Below are 12,768 nucleotides of genomic sequence, written 5' to 3'. Positions count from 1 at the left end.
ACAGATATCTCGGGGGTTGTGCATAAAAAAATGCCTCGAATATTAATATCGCATCTTGTGTTAAGAGTGTAAAGGGTCATATATTTAACTGTCTGAACTTTTTCCATGTGTATTGGAAGGTACAGAATCAAAATGTCAGCTGACCAGATCTCAGGTAAAATAAAAAGTATTGCAGTTGCACCCTATTCCACGCTGCATGTAACACAAACGGTGCCATTAACATTTGAGGCATGCTTTTATCTTTTGGAAAATAATAAATGCAAGAATGTTTAATTATATGAAAAGTGTTCAAATCCATCACATTACCGTTCGGGTTCTTTGAAGGTATATCACGGCCTTACATAGTGCTTTCTAACCAATTACCTGCATTTCCCTCCAACTTATTGCAAATGTGACCTTTCCTTTCAATTTGATTGCAAGTTCCTGGTGTGTGTACACTATCTCTGTGTCTTGGAGCTGGTCATTCTCTTCCCATGTGATGGCTGCTATTAATGTTAATACACTCTGACGGTTGGAGCCTAAATAAGTGTTTCTGACATAATACAGAAGCTTTTGGAGGTGGATAAACGGGCAGACGGTTTAATGAGGCGAGTTCAGCCAGCCGAGGCCATGCGACTGACAGCCAGGCAACTTCACTCAAAGGATTGCACAGAAAGAAAAAATACAGGAGTTTGACTAATACAGAGAGATCTCGCTTGTCTTTTGTAGCCGCATACATCATTGATTGAAATTAGAGAGCTGAAATGAAGTATTATCGGAACACGGCCCCCATTGATACATCGCTGAATGATAATTTGGTGACAGTTTATGAAATTTAACGCTTATATTGAACGCGCACACGATGGTTGCAACTTCAAATTCTAGAAACGGGACTAAAACCGTTTTAAACTCAAAAATGCCTCCCGTAGGTGGCAACATTAAGTGTGTAATGACCCGCAACTCACCTGTTGTGTTGAACTGCACCTATGAATTACTCATTTAAATTGATGTATAAACTGTAGATGAGCATTGATGTAGATTTCACCGCTCCTGTAGGGTGCTGGAATTCCTATACAGTGACACAACCCCGTTCCTCAAATAGGCAGAGGCTGCCCGATACAAATCCAGCAACACTAACACCCCCTAGACAGGGTATCAGGGATGTTCGGCGTACTAGAAGTCACATCTGCTGTGTTAAATAAGCAAGCATGATTATGATTTTACACGTTTTTAGTGATATCAATGCAGATTAATTTAAAAGCATAATGTGCACAGCAGCCTACCTCAAATAACCCACAATAAAAATACGGGCAAGCTACATACTTTAACGATGACCTCATCTCACTAGAAGAGAAATGGTTAGCAAGACAGCCCTCAAATCAGTAATAGAATTTCTTTCTCGTTATTTATACATGATATATCTTTTTTTGCAGTGGTATATAAAACCCCCCCCAAATGAGCTAAAATGCAATAACCTATACCGATATGGCTTCTTTGGTAGCCAACAAATCGCTGGCTATCAAATGAAGTATACACATGTTCAAAAAGTGCAAATTTGTGGACAAACATAAAACAGACAGTAAAAATAGTAAATAAATATAAATTGCAGATTGTTTTTTATGCAAAGTGCATGTTGTAGTTTTATTATTGAATATTTTAGTTTAATTTAGTTTTATTTTGCCGGGAGGTGGTAAAGGGAAATATGACATAAGCGAGGGAGCGATGTTTTAATCGTCAGGCACACAACAAAGAATGTGCAATGTTTGAGAGACAGAAAATAGGAGGCCACTAATGAAAGCACGACTTGCAATGTTATTGAATTATTCATTTCCTTACCATACTTAATTTATGTTATACACAATTGCATCGTATCCACTTAAGATACTATAATACCTTGCAAAACACGTCATTACATCCTATGCTTAAAGTTGCTACAATGAAGAGAAAACACGAAAAAAATGGAATTTATTTTGACAACACTCTGAAATAATCCACGACCTTTAAGAATGAAGAATGACGGCATTTCCACCCACGTTCAGTCATTATAACATAGAACTAATTACAGTTTAGTAAACCTCCTACTGATAACCAGTTTGTCAAAACAAAAGAGCAGTCATCCGTCTCTAAATATATGTGCAGGCATGTACAAAATATTTAGAGAAAGGAGGGCTTGTACAGATAACCAGTAAACAGACCCAGACAGACAGGTAGACAGATAAATGGACAGGTAGGCAGACAGAAATTCGGTCAATGGGTTTTACGTCAACATTAAACAATTGCTTATTGTTAATTTCAAGGCGCCGGCTCCCCCTTTCCTAGACCAACAGCGCCCTCTTTCGGCCATAACGTCTTCATGACTCCGCAGAAAGTTGGAACAAATTCAATGCACAAACTGACGAAAAGGCCATCAGCTCATCACAAGTTACCGTGTGCTGTGACTGACGTGAGGCAACGTGGGAGTTGTGTAACTACCACTGACACGTGGAAATTCAATATGCTTGCTGCACTCGTAGCGCGCGATTTTGTCTTTTAACCGAACAAATCAATTAAAAAGTAAACTATAAGCAGTATGGATGCGGTACACACGAGTGTTACATCTGTTAAATATAGCGTCTCATTTTTCAGCAAATCCGTGTTTAGCTTGACGGTTCTAGTCATAATATCGTAAAATACCACTTTTGTCCTGTCATGCACCACAGAAACACATGACAAAATGCTGCGCCTGTAATGGCTGCTGTTAGCAGTAAAGGACAATTGGTAGTGCTAATAAACTACAGATCCCAGCATCAAAACTCGAATGTAAAAGTAATGTAAAACAGTAAAAATTGGAATTGGTACATCTCCTTCCTCAAGAAATGGGGGATTGAGTGCTGCAATGTTTATACATTGTCCGTCTACCATTGAGACCAGAATCTTAATCCAGCCAGGCTCTGATAGCAATGTACAAGTGAAATGATTTTGAACAGTTTTAATCCATTTCCTTGTGTGAGCAACTCCAACCACCAAATGTCCCAGTACTAATTGGTGCTAAATTGGGTGAAGGAAATGGAAATATATTGGTGCAGTAAAAGATGTGCTTCTGGGGGTGGACATATTTTGGGGGCACAGTCGAATGAGTTTTATTCTGGATGTGGGATGTGCAGTGAGAAGTAAAAATGGAAAACTGTTCTATTTCCCAGTGCTTGTATTCTTGTTAAGAATCTAGTGTTGATTGTCCCAAATTTGTGGCAGAGAATGCCCAGTTACCTAGCGAAAGGGCAGGGAAAAGCTGCAAGAACTGTTTCTCAAGGTCTTCAACCTTTTACATTGTCCTGGGATTTGTGGGGATTTCCTGTGGAGGGGGGTTTAGCCTATAGCTGTAGTAGGCAAATCAGAGATATTTAAATGAGACTGGAGGGGGCACACCCTGTCTCCTGCATCATTTTCTAAGATCAATGTTGGTTGGGTGTCCAAGCCCCCCATAAAACATGATATTGTAGCCTGCTCCCTAATCCCCACTGACCAGATGGCCCATGGGAATCCTGGGGCAGGCCAAAAACTCAAAGATAGGTCACTTGAAGCACATCAAACCCCTGGCGATCTTCAGGTCTAATAGAGACCTTCTGCTTGCCTATCCCCATTGGCAGCCAGAAGGACCCAATCTGAGGCCCAGAACATAGTTGCAGACAGACAGCTGCTCTTTCCTTTCCACTAAAGCTGGGCACTATGTCAGGGGTGGCCCAGGACAGAAAATCCTGGCACTGTCCAGAACTGGGGCAATGGAGGAACATGAAAATCTGCCCTAAAGATACACCCTTGAGTTTGAGTGAAACCCCAAAGAAGGGCTTAAGGGTACAAGGCTATCTGCTGATATTTCTTTTGCATGATAGCAGTGGTCATATGATATCCATTTAACATAATCATGTGTTTCCCGGCAAATTAAATTGACAATAGATACCTGTGAGTGATAATAAAGTAGTTGTATGAACAATGGGATCAAATGTTATACACCATGAGCTCAAAACTGTAAAATGTTTAGAATATCATAACTCTGCGATAAGATTACAGCCATACTCCACTATCATGTAATAGAATATAGGCTGTGAACATCATCAGATGGTTTTATTAACTTTTCAGTTGTGTTTTTATACTAACATAATCAATCAATATGGAAGGGAACGACAGTGCACTCTGTCACTGATGTGTGATGAAGTCCACACTTAAGAATTGATGGTCTTTAGTTTATCAAGAAATAATTTTCTGTTGACTACTGTGGAAATAATAACTCATGCATGATATTGGTGAATAACACATGATGATATATTTAACTACTTTATATAGAAGGTGGTGAATTAATAGAATGGACTGCCATGGGAGACAGTGGGGGTTGATTTCATCAGCAAATTCAACAGAGTTGGATAAGTATCTAGTAAACAAAATTGATAAGATGTATAGCAGCAGTAGCATGGAATATGATATTTCCTAAACACTGGAATCAAGTGCAATGATCTTTTCTTGTCCTGTATATTTCTATATTTCTGCAGTGTTTCTTCTAAATTTTAAATACAGTGTGTTACAATCCTCTTCCTTTCTGCACTCCTAATATATAAAGATCAAGACTCAGCACATCAGTGCACCATCTCTTACTCTAACACATTCTTTCCTGGGACCTCAGACTTATCTTCCCAGTTTTGATTTCCTGCTACAATCTTTTAAAACCCAAGCTTGGCATTACCCATCATCCTTTCTATTCTTTTCAACCTTGACCTCAACACTGCAATATGACTCCAGCTTTCCTAATAAAAAAAGGATTTCATACTATCAAACAGATACAAATAATGACCTGAAAGCTACAGTATTTTGAATACTCATGAGTAACATAAATCAAAAGTGGAAGTTTGGTGCTTGTCTACTGCATGAAAGGACAAGATAAAGTGCTATTATTTAACTAGATATACATCACTAAATATTTACAATGAAGCCATTTCCTGTTATATATAACAGCTCAGGCTGAGTGCGGGGCATACAATTAGAATTGCATATAAAATGTCTGACTATACGTTCCTATAAAAGGAATTATACGACTAATGATGGACAGGAATAGACCGTCTGGTTCATCCAGCCATTCCCACACAACTGCGGTGCCATGCGCATCACAATATATAGACTCCGCACCCCACCCTAAAGCCTCTCTTGGGAGAGGTGAAAAATCCAGATAATTCAGGCCAATTTGGGAAAAGAAATCTAGGAAATTCCTCTCCAATTCCTTTAGGCAATCAAATCTAGTCCAGGGGATCACACTGGCCCTGATAATTTCATGCAATACCTTACTTTTGTATAAAGTGATCTTCGCCCCAGCCAGAAACTAGTCCAGCTCTCACTTGAAGGATTTTAGCAAATCAGCATCTATCAGACAAGCCAGCAGCCTGTTCCAGAAGTCCACTAATCTCTGGGAAAAGAACCACCTCTCGACATCTAATCTAGTTCTGGCCTTGTACAACTTGATCACTAATCTATTTACTTGGAACAAACTGTCGACTCGAACACAATCTATTCCATTCATCATCTTATAAACCTCCATCGAATCATCCCTAAATTTACGCTTCTCTAAAGTTTACAGTCCCAGCTTTTTTTAAGCCTTTCTTGATAACCAAGATGCTTCTGCTGGGAATTAATCTCGTGGCTCTCCTCTGAACCCTTTCCAAAGCCTTAATATCACCCGCCATGTAAGGAAACCAAAACTGGATGCAGTATTCTAACTGAGGCCTGACCAAGGTCTTGTACAAGGACAAAGTAACGTGCTTTGTCTTAGTCAATTGTTTTATAAATACACCCCAATACCAATGTTCCCTCTAATTTTCCTTTAACAACAATGGCAGCAACAGCAACCACTCAAAAACATATATACAGTAATGCCATATTGCCACCCCATGTCTCAAATCAAGAGACAATCAATCAGACAAGTTTAACATAACTTCTCTGCATTTGAATTCTATTCCTCTAGAAATGAACTCCAGTGCTTTATTTGCATTTTTATGGCTTTTTTAACCTGTGTTGCTACTTTTAATGATTTGTGAATCTATACCCCTTAATTCCTTTGCACCTCTATTCCATTTAGACTCTGATTTTCTAAAGAGTATGTGACCTCCTTATTCCTCCTACCAAAATGCACCACCTCACGCTTACCTATATTGAAATTTATTTGTCATTTACATGCCCATTCTGCAAGTTTGTTTACGGTAGAATTAATGAAAAGCTTTTACAAACATGTACAACCTATATTTTTTTTTTAATTACTTGTCAGAAATGACTGGGATATAAAAGAACTGCTTAATAATGCATTAACACTTCAGAAACATCACTCAGTTACACGGTTATGCATCGACAAACAATCCAAAAGCCCAAGGTGAGCTGAAAGAGGCATATCTATTTGTGCAATTTGTACTTGTGCAATTAGTATTCATTTTAAAGTTTTCAATGTATTAGCCCATCCCTCATGTCACTATAGCAATGGCCGCACAAGCAGCAGGAGCAGTGGCTTTCTTACGGCGCTGACATGCTGGACGCCCACATAAGTGATTAGAATATTATTCACAATGCAACTAGACACCCAACAAATATAAAGTGCTGTAGTTTTTTAGTTCACAGTATTAAAAAGAATTGAACAAAAACAGGTGTTTTCAGCTTCAATCACTTCCATTAATGAACGTTATTTTGAACCAGCACACCCCCCATGTAACATGTCAGAAATGCAGCACTTATTCACAAGTGCAGAAAAATATATACACAAATTTGTGTTGCCGAATTGAAAACAAAAAGCAGGAAAAGCTATGATTTAACAGAAATAAACATTAATCTTTCTTCCTGGACAGAAGAACCAATCAGACTGACTTGGAAATGTTTACTAGTATGGTGACATAAATATGCTAATTTACAAATTTTGCTTCTAATGTTTTGCTCTCAAACATTCTCCACAATATTAATCCCTGCTCTTAAAAGTAAGGAAGTCTTACTACGTTTGTACAGGGTTTGGTGAGACCACACCTGGAGTACTGTGCACAATTCTGGTCTCCTTATCTAAGGAAGGATATACTTGCCTCAGAGGCGGTGCATCGAAGGTTCACTAGACTGATTCCTGGGGTGAGAGGTTTGTCCTGTGAGGAGAGATTGACTAGAATGGGCCTATACTCTCTGGAGTTTTGAAGAATGAGAGGTGATTTCATTGAAACATAACAAGGTTCTGAGGGTAGATGTGAGAAGTTGTTTTTCCTGGCTGGATTGTCTAGAACTAGGGGGCTTAGTCTCAGGATAAGGGATCGGCCATTTAGTACTGAGATGAGGAGGAATTTCTTCACTCAGAGGGTTGTGAATCTTTGGAATTCTCTACCCCAGAGGGCTGTGGGTACTCAGTCATTGAGTATATTCAAGGCTGCGATAGATGGATTTTTTGAATTCTAAGGGAATCGAGGGATATGGGGATCAGGCGGGAAAGTGGAGTTGAGGTCGAACATCAGCCATGATCTTATTGAATGGTGGAGCAAGTTCGAGGGGCTGTCTGGCCTACTCCTGCTCCTAATTCTTATGTTATGTTCTTATGCAAAGTGTTTCAGCCTTTGCATGTTAAAATTGGGGACCAAAGTAAATGGCCCAAAAACTGGTGTCAAATCAAACAGTTGATCCAAAAGCATTTGAGCCATAAACAAAGGGTAACAGTTATATTTGGGGTAAGTTCTGCAGAATCATTAAAAAAAACTGTTGTGCCAATCGGGTCCCTTGTAAAGGGGGACTGATTTTCTGGTAATGCTTGCATTTTTGGCTAACAACCTTGCCTGGACCCTTTGGCTAATTAATGGCTTGTTTGGCTGGTTAATGCAGGCATACTGGCTGCTTTGCAGAAACCAGGCTGAGAATGAGGAAATTCCTGACATCAGGGGCCATTTTGGAGGCAGATAGAAGTTCTGTCTCAAAAAAGTCACCACAAAAACTACCAACAAAGACTGAGACCTATTGGATCCATGTCCTGATACAATTTCTGGCCTCTCCAAAGGACATCCAGGGGACTTACCAGTGTGGCCAATAGCCCTGCAGATTAGTAAAATAATGTTTCTTTAACTTAACACTACGTTTGTTACTGGCCAGGATTATGTGCTGACAAACACTCGGATTGCTGAGCTACTTACTGGCTTGCCTTTCTTTGACTATCTAATAACCCCCTCGGGCTGCACTCGCACTCCCGCGGCACACTGAAGCTTCGCGCTAGTGATGCTGACTGGAGGCGGCAGCTGCGCAGTGACTGCCCCTCACTGGTAGCTGTCTGGTTGGCAGGCCAGCGTGATTGGCAGCCGTCTGGGACTAGCTTAGGGGAACAATGCCCAACTCTATTCACTCTAGCTATCGCTTTACAGCATTGTTCATGAACCTTTAGAGATCTAGGCATGAGAACACCCAGATCTTTATCTTTCTCCACCAGCTTTCGTGCTTTTCCCTGAAGGAACATGTTTAGCATCCTCCCTGCCCACATGCATAACAGTCCACTTTTCTAAGTTAAATATAATGGGGTAGAGTCTGCATATCAGGCGCAAATTGCGTTAGTTTTGAGAAGTGTTTATTTTCCCTCAAGTTTCTGCTCAAACTCATTTGCATCCCCCCAAAAGTAAAATCTGCTTTGAACCAGTGCAAACCGGCAACATTTTAGAATGTAATAATTTTTTTTTAAATTTTGCTTTAAAAAATATTCCTTGATTTATTTAAGTGATAACTTGGTGCAGTTTGATCAATACAGCTGAAAATGGGCTCATCACAAAACAATACGCATTTTTAATCAGTGTCCAGTCACCACCTGAGTAACCTGATTTTAAGTAACTGAAAATGACTTTAAAAAAAACTATACAGAAACATTTGCCAGTTATATTGGTGTGCTCTAGTCAGTTTCTTAGTAAATTTAAAAATCAAAATTTTTAAAAATGTGCCTATTAGTGTTACGCCCAAAAGAACCAACTTAATTTTAAGAGCCTCCCCGAAGGCCCGCAAATGAACGCAATTAGCAGAAACTCACTGTGATGATTAATTCGATCCGGGGTGTGACTAGTTTTATGGGCAGGGCCAGCTTCTAACTCAATGGTTTCGAAACTAGCGCAAAAGATCGCGGAAACTCAATTTGCGCTGGACGTGATTTGCGCTCGAAATTCCACGATCTTCTGCACTGGCTTGGTTGATTTCGGGCGAATTGCATTGAAGAAAAAGTGCAACCTAGCGGAAACTCCAGGCTAAAATGAGGAAAACTTGTAAACAATAGGGATTTATGAATGTTAGATTTAAATAAAAGTGGGCTTCATTACACTTGTAATTCTACTCAGAACTTTGATTTAAGTCCAAAGATGTGCGGGTTAGGTTGATTGGCTATGATAAATTGACCCTTAGTGTTAGGGGGATTAAATACGTGGGGTTACGGGGATCGGGTGGGATATGTGTCGGTGCAGGCTCGATGGGCCGAAATGGCCTCTATCTGCACTGTGGGGTTTCTGTGTTCTGTTCTGTGTCTGATATAGTGGAATAACAAAAATGTGAACACATACTGACATTGTGGATTATGTATGGGACCAATCAATATATTCTGAGCACACTGTGATTCCTCACATCACTGCAGACAGAAGATCATTGCTGAACAAAACACAGGTAGAGTTACCAATGCAGTGCATAGACTGGCAAACCTAACAGCTATATGGATTTAGCAAATGCTACAAAAATACATGGGGTGAGGAAATATCAATCCAAACTACTGCTCCACAAAAAATATAAAAATCTGTCATTGCTCCCCACACATTGAAGTACTGAACCATACAGACAGGGAAGGTCTCCGGTTTGATTCAGTCTGTGCTGAGTTAGCTTATTTCAGCTGGGATTGTAGTGTAGGTGCTATAACTGGCCTCGGTGTCCCTGGGTGAGGGAGAAGAAGAAAAAAAACAAGGTTCCTCCCACTGATTGTTATCCCTCTTGGAAAATTGCACATGGACATTGGGTGAAATCAGGACCAAGCTCGGCTGTGATGCCCATTATGATCAAAAATCTACTATCTAGGATCCCCCATGAGGAATGGCTTTTTGATTTAAATACTGGTGTGTTATTGGGACAGATGAACCCATAATCCCAACATGAATTATTACCTTCTGGAAAGGAATGAATAAATATGATCTCACTTAACCCCGAGTGAAAAGATTCCTACTTTTTGGAGCCACAAACTATGTCAAACCTCTCAGCTAGAAAGATGATTTGGAAAATGTTATGTGGTAGCTTTATCTTTGGCCTGCTACCATCCCAGTGAGTGGGGACTGATATTGGTCCTGGCACAAGTCCCACCCAATCCTGAAGATTTTAATTATGTTGGATAGGATGAAAGTCAAAAATCAGAATGGATACCATTACCTGCTTGACATTCCAAAAACCGGCTAAAGAGGGTTTTTTTCCGGTCAGGAGTGCATACATGTTTTGTGGATGCAAAGAACTGGAAATTTTCCTCTTAAGTAGGACAATTTTTTTTTAATGTATTAATGGGAGACAAAGACTACAATAAGTAAGTACTTCCTTATAGGGTGTTGTCTTCTAGCCATCGTCTTCAGTCCCAGCCACAAACTCCATTCCCTAGCCACTGACTTCATTCCTCTCCCCAGCATCTGTCTGAGGCTAAACCAGACTGTTCGTAACCTTGGTGTCATATCTGACCCTGAAATGAGCTTCCGATCACATATCCGCACCATTACTAAGACTACCTATTTCCACCTCTGTAACACCGCTCATCTCAGCTCATCCGCTGCTGAAACCCTTGTCCGTGCCTTTGTTACCTCTAGACTTGACTATTTCAAAGCTCTCCTGGCTGGCTTCCCACATTCTACCCTACATAATCTTGAGGTCATTCAAAACTGGGCTGCCCATGTCCTAACTCGCACCAAGGCCCGTTCACCCATCACCCCTGTGCTCGCTGACCTACACTGGCTCCCAGCATTAAGCAACACCTCGATTTTAAAATTCTCATCCTGGTTTTCAAATCCCTCCATGACCTCGCCGTTCACTATCTCTGTAATCTCCTCCAGCCCCACAACCCCGAGATTTGGCCCATCGAGCTGACATGGGCTCAACGGGCTGAATGGCCTCCTTCTGTGCTGTAACCATTCTATGATTCTAGATATCTGCAGTCTCTAATTCTGGCCTCCTGAGCATCCCTGATTTTAATCGCTCTACCATTGGCGGCCGTGCCTTCAGCTGCCTAGGCCCTAAGCTCTGGAGTTCCCTCCCTAAACCTTTCCAGCTCTCTACCTCCTTTAAGACGCTCCTTAAAACCTACTTCTTTGACCAAGCTTTTAGGCACCTGCCCTAATTTCTCCTTATGTGGCTCGGTGTCAAATTTTATTTTATAATACTGCTGTGAAGCACCTTGGGATGTTTTACTATGTTAAAGGCACTATATAAATACACATTGGTGCTATTGTTGCTGCCTTTTAAAATAGAGAATTGTACTTTGACAGCAGTACTGCAGAAATTGTCATTTTCATTTACTTGTTTTTTTATTTGTTCTGCTTGTGGCACCACTTAATAATCTCATCCTATCTTTCTGAGCTCTTTCCTGCACAAACCACTTCTAAAGAAAAATGATGAGATATTTTCAATAAGAACAAAGAATAACAGCAATAAGATTCACCACAGGGTGGCTATACTTGACATTCTATCTGCCAGGTGTCAGCAAATCTGGATTGATAACTCCTCCCATGGGCAGACAGATAACTCTTCCAAAACCCAGTTAATAAACTCTTTACAGCAAAAAAAAATTGATAACCCCTTCAGGTGCTGCTAACATCTGCACTAATGGCCATTTCACTCAACTGAATTCTAGTTTTTCACAATTCCTACCCTTGCTATAACCATTCAAAGCAGACTAGCAAGGTATAGGTAAAAGGACAAACCATGAATGCTGGCAATCTGACATGAAGACAGAAGATGCTGGAAATGCACAGCTGGTCATTCAGGAAAGGTTAAGTCTTCAGGTGTGATCCTTCATCAAAATCAGTGCTGATAAATAGTCCAATTCACAATGTTAATTTTTCTCTTTCTGACTGACTTGTGTGCATTTCTAGCAATGTTTCAATTTAGCAGTTTAGAGCAGGCTAGTGTGACTGACCTCACAATCAGCTATTATAACTGAACTTTTATGGCAAATTGATCTGCAAATATAACTTTTCACTGGACTCCGATGGCTGAGTTGGTTAAGGTAGTTAGCGGTTAAGTCAATGGTGACCAGACAGATCATGGCTTGATTCCCAGCTGTGTCGAGTTGGTTGATCTCTGATGGCGAAGTAGGGGGTACTACAATTGGCAACAGCTGGGATAGGGAGGGAACTATCAGCCAGGGTTTGTGTGTAGACGTCTGGTGAGTTCATTCCTTCCATCATCACTGGCATACACATCACAGGTTCCTGGACTATGCCCTTTTTTACCCACTAGTACCGTATTCATTAATCCAAGCCTCATCTTGTTCATTACTGTTTTTACATAACCCATAATGAGCTAGATTTGTTACAATTTAAAACAAATATTACATGTCTTCTGGATAAACAAATTAATTTGTTGGAAGAGTTGTATTAAACCAACTATCACAAGCTGTTACGATGAAATATACCATCACTGGCAAGATAATAAAAAATATACACTTGCCCTAATACTCAATATTGTCGACGGGTGCAACTACCAATATGTTTGCTCATATTGATGCATAGCAATTCTTGCCGAGTATCAATGTGAAACTGGCAGCATAACTCCAAA

This window comes from Somniosus microcephalus, chromosome 5, assembly GCF_052327205.1.
Source record: "Somniosus microcephalus isolate GS21.2 chromosome 5, FLI_Smic_1.0, whole genome shotgun sequence".
Classification (NCBI taxonomy): Eukaryota; Metazoa; Chordata; class Chondrichthyes; order Squaliformes; family Somniosidae; genus Somniosus; species Somniosus microcephalus.
The sequence above is the reverse complement of the archived record's forward strand: the minus strand, read 5'-3'. Positions refer to the sequence as shown.